Here is a 12,788-nt window from a genome sequence, read left to right as displayed (position 1 = left end):
ATGTATCGTAAGAGTATGTTCTCATTATTCACGACTCTTATGTACATACATTAGCATATTAAAACAGCTCTCCAGGACAGTCCACATTTCACTGTTCATTACATCATATTGCATGACCAGTTTTGTCTGGTTCTTATGTGGGACACATAATTTGGGAAAGATCCTTATTCCCTCTCCACCATTGTGCGGTCACATAAGGGTCAACCAAAGCCCAGCCACTAGTGTTTATGAAGTGCTTTGAAATCTTGGGATTGAAGACATTATAGAAGTGCTAAGGATTAACAATACAGGCTACTACAAACATATCAAACCTGTCCCTCTGCTTTCTACTGTGGCTTCTCATAGAATTTCAAATCAAGTTCAAGTTCTTAGTCCTTTTCTTCAAATGGTCCTTGAGCTGGGCCCTGGATATCTAAAAGATTGTCTAAAGCTTTGGGAGGAAGACCATGGCTGACAACTACAATCCTGTGGCACAACCAAATAATCAAGAATAAGAGTAAAGCTTGTCTGTGCAGAAGACAGAACTTTCTTCAGTGGCAAAGTCTGAGACTATGGAATTAACTCCTCCTGGAACTAAGGACCATCATAAACCTCATTACTTTTCACTCCAAGTGCAAGGCACATTTCTTTGACCTGGCCTTCTCCAACTTAAACATATAGCAACAGATATATTTATATTAAAAATAAAAAGACACTACCAAAAGAAGAAACTTTATTGCGCTCTTCTCCCTTGGGGAGAGGATGAGAGAACTAACAACGTGTGACAGATGTGTAGTCATGTTGCTTAATGCAGTATTGGAAGGTGCTCATATATTACAGTGATGAATGCTGTATAAAAACCTATATAGAATTCTCACTTCTAACTGGGAGACCTGGAAATAATAGCATGGTGCACATAGTACATTGATACTAGGCTGACTGGCAACTATTAGTCTATAGTCAAAGAACTATAGTTCTTGGTAAAAAGTGGAAGACACTGTGTGTGTATTGTGTTGAATTTAAACATACTCAAAAGGAAAGAGGAAGATGTTGATATTATGGATTACTCACGTTCTGGTTCCTATTTTAACTAAAATGACATGGTCACCAATGAAAATCACATACTGGAAGAGAAGTAGGAATGTATCAGATTAAAAGTCAATGACTAATTATCTTTCAATAGCACTATGAATGATGTTCCATTTACACTCCTTACTGCAAGTACACTATATTTTGCACCTGGAAACACACACACACATTTTACGACAGCTAATGGAAACATTTAATTTTCAATTTATTTGATCAAGTTCAATTACAGATACAGTAGAACCTCAGTTATGAACACTTCAGGAATGGAGGTTGTTCGTAATTCTGAAATGTTCGTAACTATGAACAAAACGTTATGGTTGTTCTTTCAAAAGTTTACAATTGAACATTGATTTAATATAGCTTTGAAACTTTACTGAAAAATGGTGCTTTTAACCATCTTAATTTAAATGAAACAAGCACAGAAACAGTTTCCTTACCATGTTTCCCTGTATTTTTTAGTAGTTTGTTTAACACAGTACTGTACTGTATTTGCATTTTTTTAATCTCTTCTGCTGCCTGATTGTGTACTGCTGGTTCCATATGAGGTATGTGGTTGACCAGTCAGTTCGTAACTATGGTATTTGTAACTCTGAGGTTCTACTGTATATTGATAACTTCTACCTCCGCAGGGTACAGGTATAAATTCCCATTCACTAGGGAAACAGTTTTGAAATATTTTAAAGTATATTCATCAGTTGGATAAAGTAGTACTTTGGCAGTTTTGCGGATAAGTTGTATGAATGAAAAATGCAGCACTCAATTTGCAAGGAGGCTACATCCCTTTGGGATTTGCCATGATGATGATACATGAAAAATACAGAATAGTTACACTTCTGCACAAAATGCATAACCAAACAAGAAATTATAGAAATATAAACTTTTGAGATTACTCAGTATATGCGTGTGAGAAACAGCTTTTGAGATGCTACAATAATAAATTACTATCCAGAAGAATGTGTGTCTGCAGGATAAATAGATTAGATTTATAAAATATTTTTCTGTGATATTTGTGGAATATACAGAGTGCAATGTAATGGTGGCGTGCTATATGTTTTATCATCTCTCATTTGGAATGAGTGGCATAACTTACTTGTGACTTTGCCAGTCATGAATAAGAGTAATGTGGTTACACCAAATTCATGATGGTAAACATTTATGCCACCATGCTTTCATATAGTTGTCCCCTTTGTGACATTTCCTATCGTTTGAGTGTTAACAGTGCAACTGTAATGTTCTGCTAATATGGATTTTTGTATGGAATATTTAATAAAACAAAAGGAAAACCAATCTGCTGCTGTACACTGTTTAATGCAATTTTAATTTATTAGTAGAGAAACTGTTTTTTTAAAGTTTTTCTTCAGATCTTTAATTAACAATTTGTCCTTGTTACCTAAGGGTAATGTTGACAATTTGGTAGGGACCTGAATGCCACACCTAAATTGCAAAAAATGAAGCCAATTGCTGGAGCTGCAAAAGTTAAATATGGAGAAGTGGCCTGTGATTTGAGAATGAAGAAAATTATTCTTTCTGCAATTGCTTATCAAAGACTGAACAAGCAAAAGTAGTAACCTCAAACTACACGTTCTCGCTTCACTGGTCAGCTTCTATCTAGAGCCTTCCTCAGGCGGCCTCTGCAACTGTTAAAATAGAAGTACAGATATTTTCGTATCAACTCCAAACCCACTTTCACCCTATAAAAATATTTAACAAGAATTAACATTTAATATAAGATTATAGCTCTAACACTCACCAGCTTCAACACTTGTCCAGAGTAAGTCATCTGATTATTCCACAGTCTAATTATGCCTTGTGTGAAAGGCATCCTTTTATCACATTTGGATTTATCATCTTTCAATTTAATGGACGGTCCCCTTCTTCTTCTATTATTGAGACAGGAAGAACAGAAGCTCCCAATTTACCTTGGCCAGACCATAAATTATTTTGTATATTTTTATCATGTTCCCTCTTTTATTCATCTCTAAGATATACAATCCCAGGCCACTCACTCATCATATGAGTGTTTGTCCATGCCTCTAATCATTCTTACTGACATCTTGTGTATCCCCTCTTATTCAAAAATTCCTTTTGAGATGGATGATAATATTCATGATAAGGCTGCACCATTTAGTAATACAATGCATATTTCCTGTATTATTCTTCACCCTATTCCTTATACATTCTAATGTTTTGTTTGCTTTTTTAACTCTACCTGCACATTGATCAAAGATCTTTATTGAGCTTTTGACAGCAATGCCCATCTCATTTTCCTAAACCGACACAATTAATTTAGAACCCAATAACATGTATAACTAGTTTTATTTTTCTCTCGGAGCATTACTTTGCATTTATAAATATTATTAATGGTGAATTTAATTTGCCATTATGTTGCCTGTTCATTTGGTTTGGTTAGATCCCTCTGAAGATTTTACAGTCTTCCATGGCCTTAACTAACCTGAATGTTATGTCATCTGCAAATACTGACATCTCACTGCTTATTCCTTTTTTCAGATTAATAACTATATTAACCAATAATGGTCCTAGTATGGAATTGTGTGACATTCTGCTGCTAACCTTATGCTATGATGAAATTTGATCATTTGTTCCTACACTGTTTCTTGTCTCTTAGCCAATTTGAGATGCATGACAATACTTTCCCTCTCACCCCAGACTTAATTTTCTTAGTGGCCTTTTGTGAGAGAATTTGTCAAAAGTCATTTGAAAGTCTAAATGAATTCTCAACCAGTTCTCTTTATCCACTACTTCCCTGGTTTGTTCTAAGAATTGTAAATGCTTAGTGAGGCAAAATAGGTACCTTCTCCCTCAATGAAGAAAAATGAATTATGAATATTTTCAGACTTGCTCCCCCTTGGATTAAATATTGAGGTGATTTAATATTCTCCGTGCTAAACTTTGTTGCAGTTAGTTATCTGGAGAAGTCTTCTTCCCAGTCAGGCTGCTCCACTGACCTATCAAACTGAAAAGCCTTGTGGAGTGCTGAAATTTGGCATTTAATTTTCCTTTCATTTATGCTGGTTCCAAATGAATCAACTTCTGACACTATGCTTGCGGCAACAGTAAAAAACAACAGGAAGGATTGCTTTCTTCTAACCCCAGACATAAAACTTTTATTAGAATAAGGAAAACAGCATGTTTGTTAGAGAGAGTAAAGTTAGGGATTACACTCTCTTTCCACTTTAGAGGGGGGACTGGATGGGTGCTTCTATGTGGAACCTTCCCCAACCCTCTTCTTCCTAGTTTCGTGATACAGATTTTAAAAAGCAGTACACGTAGTGTTATAAAAAAACAGGTCTCAACATACCATACGAGCTCCAGCTTGATTTACTCTGGGCTGCTCTGACAGAGCTTTTCATCCTGGATTGGACCTTGTCTCTGCAGCCTGTACCTTTCTCTTTTAGAAAGAAGGCTGTATGTATAGCAGGCGGGCTATGTTTGGAGGGTAGTAATGGATGAGCTGCTGTACGTACACGTTGCTGACACATCTCTGAAATGAGCTGTGAACGAAGCAATAACTAACTTCAGTGCAGCTGAGGAGAAAAAATAGCGAGTAAAATGAATCAGAGAGATCAATGTATAAATGCTCAATAGAAATAATGAGACGTACCGGTACTCAGCTGGGCTGCAGCAGAGTAGGCAACCCCCCCGCCCCCCAAGGGGCGTGACTAGAAAAGGGCCTTAAAAGCCGTTTGGAGTAGCATCCAGGAGAGGCCTTAGAAAGCACTGGGGCAGGGAGGTGGGGTGTGTGTAAGTAGCTCCTCCTTTTTCTCTATGGCGCCCAACCTCTGCCGAGGAGCGCGCGCGCCTACACTAAACCCCTTAGCGGAGCGCGAGCTATTCCCAGCGACGGTTGGTCCGTTGCGATCTTTCTTGAGATCAGTCACGTCGGGCGGGCGCGCGCGCGCAGACGCTTCAATCGTACGCGGAGAACGCGCATGCGCAGATCGGCTCATTTCCCCCCGCCAGAGAGAATTTATGCGCATGCGTTTTCTCCCTTCCCTCTGTTGTGGTGGTGTCTCTGATATTCCTCCCGCCCCCTCACACGCTCCCCACCCCCCGTCAGGTAGCCGCCGCCGACTGACAGTAATCCAGACGGGCTGAGGTGCACTGGCTGACCCCAAACGCGGGAGCCCCCCCGCCTGCCCGCCGCACGGACGGGTTGTTCCCCCGCTCCGTCTCCTTCGCAGGTGAGCCAGGGGATGTACCCCCGACAGACCAATACCCTCCGCCGACGTCCGGGAGAGCGCCGGGCCGATGCCGCCTCTCCGGGGAGCTGCGGCTGGGTATTGTCCGGTTCCTCCACTCTCTGTAGCTCCAGAAGGCGGAGGATAAACCTCCGCTTGGCTGCCGGGCCGCACGGTCCCCTCCCAGATCCGGGGAGGGTCTGGATCCCCCCAACGTGGACCCTCTGCAGCCGGGCATGGGGTCGCTGGGACCCTCCTCCACCCTCAGACGCCTGTGAGCCCTTCAGCCCAGAGACTCGCCTGGGCGAGGGGGGAGCCTGGCTCATGGGGCGTGTGGTGGTGGGCGAGACGGGCTAGTTACGGCGGGGCCAAGCGTGTGCTGTGAACGGGGTTGGGTGGGGGGCCGAGTGTCTCGGGAGGGAAGCGGCTGAGCAGCGCTCGTGCGGTGGGTGTATGGAGTGTCCCAGACTCCGTCGTCAGCCCACCCGCCGTTTGAAAGGCGCCGCGCGCGCGGGGGAGAGGGGAGTGTAGCGGCCTAAGCCCTGGGATGGGTTGGAGAGTGTGGGGCTGGCTCCTTGCTAGGAGGTAGACGGGCAGAGGGACCTCGAGCTCCGCATGGGTTAAAACGCACGTGTTTGAAAGGTGGGCTGCGATGGCTTTCACTCCCCCTTTCTTCCCCCCCCTCCCCATAGCAGAATACAAGACCTATAGTTTGTAAGGGCCTGAGCCTTGGCCAGGTTAATGCACCAGTGTTCCGAGTGGGTCTGTGATCACTCGATAGGGAATAGCTCAAGCCCCTGTGGATGAGAGTGTCCATGATTTGGATGAAGCTTTTGATCGTTGACAGCAGTGTGGAATGGGTTTTTGCTTTAAGGGAAGTAGAGTGTCTGGGGTTTGAATGCATCAGCAGTTACGAGGTTTGGGTACAGGGTAACTGAGCCCTGTGGTGAGTTAAAGCACCCAGAGTTTGTGAATGGGTCTATATGATCATCAGCTGGGATGGGGTCAGAGAGCAGCTTGAGTCCCAGGATGGGTTATTTATAGCATGAACACTTTGAATTAGGGTGCGTTGAGGGGGTTTTGGAGTGCTTGTGCTCGCATAGAGACTTATAAAGAAGAGGGAATGTTTGGGGTGCCAGAGCCCTGAAGTTCAACACAGGTGATGCTACTGACCTGCAGCTGGGAACCACTGCAGTAGAACACAGAGGGGCTGGCTCATAGATGCTAGTGGTTTTTGGATATGATGGTTCTGGGAGGGATATGTAGGCTGAGCAAAAAATTAGATGCAACTGTCTCTGGCAGACTAGTGACAACCATTTGCTCTTAAATGCACAGTTGGAGACTACTTCAGTTACTGTTTCACTCACAGACAGGCTAGTATATTCAGAGAGCTGCATACTCAGAGGAAGCAATTAAGCACAGCTGTTACGTTGTTTGGTATGGGAAGGGCAAGAGAAAACCATATGTGCTAATATAGATGGAAGAGAGGGAAAGGAGACACTGGATTCCTAGTCACAGTAAATTTAAAAAAAAAAAAAGTGCAAAAAACGAATATCCAGGCAATTGAGAATTCATAAACTCCTTGCAATTCTGCTGTTTACTGGGTTTATTTAAAGATTGGCAGTTGCCATAAGGAGCTATTTTAATGCAGTAAAAACCTCTTTTAGTAAAAAATTAAGTTATAGCTAGCTGTAACTTACTTACCTATACCAGTTTGATGTTTTAGTTTAAATAAAATTGACACACCTTTCAGTCCATTAATGTAAGGTATTACCATTTGTAACTTGGCCTCATTTTTTTCACTCTATATGATGTTGTAGACTCATAAAAAGGCAACAGAATGGTAAAATTTGAAAAATTCTTCTCCCCTCATGTCCTTTTGAACTATGTTTTTTAATATATATATATACACACACACGCAGAACACACTATAAGCTTTAGAATCCTTAAACTAGTAGGACTGTCATGTACACTACCACTTCAACATAAGTTGTACTGACTTGGGCCCTGATTATGTAATAGGGTCTGAGTGCTCCATAACTCCTCTGTAGAGCTCCATTTAAGTTAATGGGTCTCTACACTGGTGCAAGAAGCTGCTCATACAGATCAGATTGTAGCATCAAAATCTAGTGATAAATTATAGCCCAGCAGTTGGTAATACTTTTCAGAAGTACTGCCATTGTTTTGAAAACTTGCAGTTTCTCTGGAAAAATGTTGATTTTTTTTATCTGAAAATTTTACTTAAATTACTAACAGTACACCATTTTCTTCTGTAGTCAAATCACTTATGGATGCAAAAATGTTTGCACTTCTTAGCTCCCTGCCCACCTCACTTTCTTTTTTCTCAATGAAGAAGGTTAGGAATCTCTCTTGGATGTGAAGAGAACTCTGTTTATACTTAGAAAGGACTAAGACCTTCTGTAAATCTAACAGATTTGTGTCATTGGGGAGAGATATAAAGGACAGGGTATTTGTGCTCAGAAGTCTGGATGTATCACTTCATGCATTTGCAGTTCTAAGGTTAAAGTTCTCTTCCCCACAGGAATGAAGGTTCATTGCACACTGAGGCCAGTTCTACACTAAAAAGTTAGGTCAACCCAGCTATTTGCTCAGGGGTGTGAAAATTCCATACTCCTGAGCGTTATAGTTAAGATGACAACCCGTGGTGCAGACAGTGCTAGGTAGACAAAGAATAAGAATTAGAATTCTTTCACTGACCTATCTACCGCCTCTTGTGGAGGTGGGATTACCTATGCCGATGGGACAACCTGATAGGTACAGCTGTGCCACTGTAGTGTTATAAGTGTAGACAAGCCCCCAAGTACTGCTGCGCTGGGTAGCATGTCTGATGCTAGATTTCAGCAAGCACTAGTTGGCTATTTGATTAACTAAAGAACTCCTCAACCCATTGTCCGTTGTGGGTAGTAGTGCTTTCCACTCTTCCACAAGCCAGAATACGCAAAGGCTCTCATAAAAGGAGAGGCTACTGTCTGGTAACTGTTGTGTGAGAGTTGCCTCTGTGCATTCACACTTCCCCTCTCTACCTTAGGGTTCTTAACATACTATTTGGCTCCATATGAAGGAACTGAGGCATGTAAGGGCTGTACACCCTTGTACGCTCAGACGTTGAACGCTGATACCAATAGAGGGGATCTTGTTGTCCCAAAGGACACTGCTCTGCTAGAGATTCCAAGAACTTAATGTCAATAGATGCTAACCCACAAGTGGAAATGCACAGAGACAACTCTTCTCAACCAATAAGTTACCAGAAAGTAACCTGTTCTTTTAAAATTAAAATTTTGTCTTTATTAAAATGTAGTTTTAGGACTTGAAGATCTCTAGCTCTTTTTAGTGTGTTAAAATTTCTCTTGAGATACATCAGTATTTGGAATTGATACCTGATGCATCTCTATCTAAAACCATTATTTTCCCAAAATGAAGAAGGGGAATTCTTAGATTTCAGAAGTGTCAGTTTCTGATTGACATAGCCAAGGCAATGGCATACAGCTTTAGGATGAGGCACTTTTTAATAAACAGACCATATTACTGCAAAACTATTATCAAATTAAGTATTTTTTGGTAATTTTTATTAGTATAGTCTAATTTTATTTTTCCTAGCTTAAACAGGTATTATCAGTGCCCTATTCTAAACTAGTTTTTCTCAGGAAATTGCCAACCCTGCAAAAATGTGATTTGGAAAAAAAAAAAAAAAAAAAAAGAATTGCTTGGGGCCAAATCTGTGCGCCACGGAAGTCTATAAGAATTTTGCCACTGACGTCAGTGTGACCAGGATTTGGTCCTTGATTACTTTTGAGTAGTACAAGGGGCCTACTATCAATCAAACGTTATCTCTGCCCACCTGTTACTGGAAGTACTGCCCCATCTGCCCACCTGTCACCGAAAGTCCCGTCCCATCTGGTCACCTGACTTCTGGCCCCTGGTAGGCCCCGCCCTGACTCTTAAGCCCTGCCCCTGTCATTGGAAGTCCCACCCAACCAGTCACCTGACATCCGGTCCCGCCCTGGGTTATGACTTCCGGGTCAAGATGGGCACCTGACCGGAAGTGGGTGGTCAGATCCCTCTGAGAACACCTCCTGCACACTCTCCACCAATAGGAGAGGGTTTCGCCCCCACAGGACAGCCCCAAGAGCAGGATTGGGCCCCAGATAGCCACCTGACCGGAAGTGGGTGATGTGACCCCTCTGCCAATCGGCGTGCGTTTCATGCCGAAAGCGGGATTGGCTCAGAAAGGGCACGGAGAGGAGCAGGATGCCCCCTCCGCCAATCAGAGTGGGCTTAGGCCGTCCCAGAAGGGAAAGGTGCACCACTCGGGGATGGGGTGGAATCTCTGGGGCTCGACAGTTGGTTGGGCGGCGGTGCCGCCCCTGGAAGTCTCAAGGCCTTTTAAGCATCTCGTTTTCAAGACTGGGGGGTTCACAGCTTGTGGAAAAACGCCGAGAGGAGAACATGGATGCCTTCATCACTCCTGTGAGGCCTTTGGAATTTGTTTTGGCTCCTAAGGCCTTGGGCCCCCCTGTGGAGAAAGCGCTACATCAGCGACAGTTCTGAGGACAGCCCTTTGGCTCAGCCTTTGTTCGACGCACTGGAACCCGAAACCCAAGTGACTGTGAGCCAGCCCAACGAGTCTGACGGCCTCACGTTGTCCACCCCATGGAGTTGCTGCCGGGCCAGACTGAAGGAAAAGATGAGACGTAGGTAAAGGAACGAGCATGGTTGGGGAGTGTGATGGGGTTAGTAACCGATCCGGGTCATGTGGATCTAAAAACAAAATCCAAGCCGTAGAGACTTACAGCTATTTCTTTTCTGAAAATCTCTCGATAGGTCGATGATGCCTTTCTATGGGCCTTTGAGAACCTACACATCGGTAACCCTGTGGGAGTAAATCAATCATGCATCAGCTGTTTTTGCTTGTATGTGAAACACCGATCTGAGAGGGAAACAGCAAAATGGAAGAATGAACCAGCTCATGGGACGCTGTAAATGGGTGTGTGAAACCGGGCGGTTAATAAAAATAGTTTAAATTTGTCAGTGTGACTGTGTTCCTCTATACTTGTGTTAGTAAACAGGTGTTACGAGTTACAGCCATGTCAACGCAGGTGGCTCTTTTTAAAAAAAAAATATATTACACCCCTGGGGAAATTGCGAGCTTCCGAGGGGTGAATTCTCTTTTTCAAGCGGCCAAAAAGCATAGTGGAACTTTGAACAGGGGAACGGTAACAGCCTGGCTTTCGGACCAGGACACTTACACTTTACACAAACAGGCTCGAATAAATTTTAAAAGAAACAAGATGGTTGTTTCAGACGTGGCTGCACAATGGCAGGCAGATTTGGTGGATATGCAAAGGTTCGCCAAACACAACAGTGGATTTAAGTACATCTTAATAGTGATAGACATTCCTTCCAAATATGCCTGGGCCTTAGTCCTCAAAAACAAGGCGGGCGGTGACGTAGCCGAGGCCTTTAAAGCTATTTTCAGCAAAGGTCTTGTGCCTCAGAAATCACAGACCAATCAGGGGAAAAGAGTTTTTAAACAAACCTTTAAGCGGGTTGTTAAAGCGGCATGGCGTTTGCCATTTTGTTACTAATAATGAAGTCAAAGCAGGGGTTGTGAGCGATATAACAGAACTTTAGAATCTAGGATGTGGGAGATATTTTACCTCCCACGACACCTTTCGCTAAATCAATGCATTACCCGAGTTTATAAAGAGTTACAGTCAGAGCTTTCACAGAACCATATGTGCCAGACCCGTCAATGTTAACCCCTCAAATTCTCTGAAGGTGTGGAAAACGGTATACAGAGACGGTTTAGAAGTGAAACCGGTTGTTGTCCCTTTTAGTCTCACATGGTCGCCCTTTCTATCTAAAACCAAAGGAGCTTTTGAAAAAGGTTATGAACAAATGTTTACCGATGAGAGATTCATAGTGGATGAACCTTTAATGAAGGGACAGAGACCTATATACTGTTTAAAAGATTACGCGGGCGAGACAGTTGCTGGATCTTTTTACCCTGAAGAACTACAAAAAGTGAACCCCAAACGGGACAGCGTTTACAGGATTGAAAAAGTTCTAGTGGAGAAAGGAAAAGGGAGAAAAAAAGTAGCTGTTGGTAAAATGGTTGGGGTGGCCCAAGAAGTTTAATAGCTGTGTGGAAGCTTCTCAACTCTGCGACGTTCAGACGCAGAAGAAAACGATTATTCCTGTAAAGAGAGGGGAAAGAAAATGAGCGATGGGGGCTAACACGTCTTTTTGCCCAGCAATGCCAGCTTTGGGGTTTTTCCCTCAAAACACCAACTCTAACTTTACCATGCAGCCAATTAAACCCTTGGATCTGGGTGCCTGGGAGCTCGGGTTAGTGGAAATACAGTACCCTCACAGCTGGAACAACATCAATGAAGACACCCCTTTCGAAATCACCTTTGGAGATTAAAAAATGGAGTTTCGTCCTGTGACGAGGTTATTACTCATCCATGCCCGAATTACTGGATCACATGAACAGCACTGTGGCTCGTCACCCCGGGGCACCAAGGTGGTCGTGAACTATGATCCTGTGGGTAGAAAAGTTAGACTTAAGACCGCCGATGTTGCTTATACGTTTTCTATGGTCGGAGATCTGGCTAATGTTCTGGGTTTGTACCCCAAGAGCAGTGTCCATAAAATCCCCTTCTCGGAAGACATCACAGGGGGTTTCAACTCTTTGTATCTGTACACGGACATCGTGGAACACCAGTTTGTGGGGGACTTTTCTGTTCCCCTGTTATGCTGCGTTCCCATCCGAGGCACGAACGAGTTTGTCACCATCACTTACAATAAACCGCATTACGTCCCTGTCAGTAAACACCACCTTGACACCATCACCGTTGAAATAAAGACAGACCAGAACAGACACGTCTCATTTTACTCTGGCAAGATGATCGTCAAGCTGCACCTGCATTCCCAGAGAGAGAGAGTCTTCTAAAAAACAAAACAAAACATTATGGTGATCCTAAAAAATTACAACGACCCTGCTGTCTACAGCAACTGTTACAGAGCCTAGGCTGGATACGCCCATTCCAGTTCTCATGGGTCCCCCGTGATGTATGGTGCTGGAGTGGGCAGAATATTCCCTAGCCTCTTCAGAAAAGCCATACCACTTTTGAGGAGGGGTCTAGAGTTTATTAAACCCCACATCAAAACCGCTGCTCAAAACATAGCTAGAGACATGGTAGGCAACATCTCCTGGGCTGTTCTGGAGAAGGTGGGGAAACCGCCTGCGCATGAGGGTGTGGGGTTGATGTACATTAAAAGGAAAGAGAGAGAGAGGAACGCGTCATACCCGCGATGCCTGGGTCCCCGGAAGCCCTTTAAAAGCAAGGTTGTGACACGTGGGGCCGGCCATAAGTGAAAGACCAAGGGAAAGCATAGGAGACGCGCTCAACCTGGTAAAAAAGACGCATGTTTTAATCAACATGGCTTTCATTCACTGTGGGTCTGAAGAGTGTGCAAAATCAGAACTAGACTTGT

General features: G+C 43.4%; 1 protein-coding gene and 1 long non-coding RNA gene across 8 annotated transcripts in view; one reads left to right on the top strand and one right to left on the bottom strand.

Annotated features, from left to right (window-relative positions):
• Positions 1–12,788, top strand: part of RALGPS2 (Ral GEF with PH domain and SH3 binding motif 2) — a 304,700-nt gene that overhangs the window by 16,836 nt on the left and 275,076 nt on the right. For 6 of the 7 annotated variants that reach the window (XM_067532591.1, XM_067532590.1, XM_067532588.1 and 3 more), the window contains exon 1: positions 5,125–5,270. The exons of the other annotated variant lie outside the window; for it this stretch is intronic. The gene's annotated coding sequence lies outside the window, so the exon portion shown is untranslated. Of the gene's footprint in view, positions 1–5,124; positions 5,271–12,788 lie in introns of those variants that run through there. 7 annotated transcript variants of the gene reach the window in all.
• On the bottom strand, positions 799–4,967 carry LOC137142944 (uncharacterized). Its single transcript, XR_010917051.1, has 4 exons — positions 4,691–4,967; positions 4,388–4,580; positions 2,819–2,948; positions 799–2,705 (listed from the first exon to the last, which is right to left on the bottom strand). It is a non-coding gene; the product is annotated as an uncharacterized lncRNA (long non-coding RNA).

Source organism: Emydura macquarii, unplaced genomic scaffold, assembly GCF_026122565.2.
Source record: "Emydura macquarii macquarii isolate MOO-44397 ecotype Brisbane River unplaced genomic scaffold, CSIRO-AGI_Emac_v2 contig_3287, whole genome shotgun sequence".
Lineage (NCBI taxonomy): Eukaryota > Metazoa > Chordata > Testudines > Chelidae > Emydura > Emydura macquarii.
The sequence above is the reverse complement of the archived record's forward strand: the minus strand, read 5'-3'. Positions and strand labels throughout refer to the sequence as shown.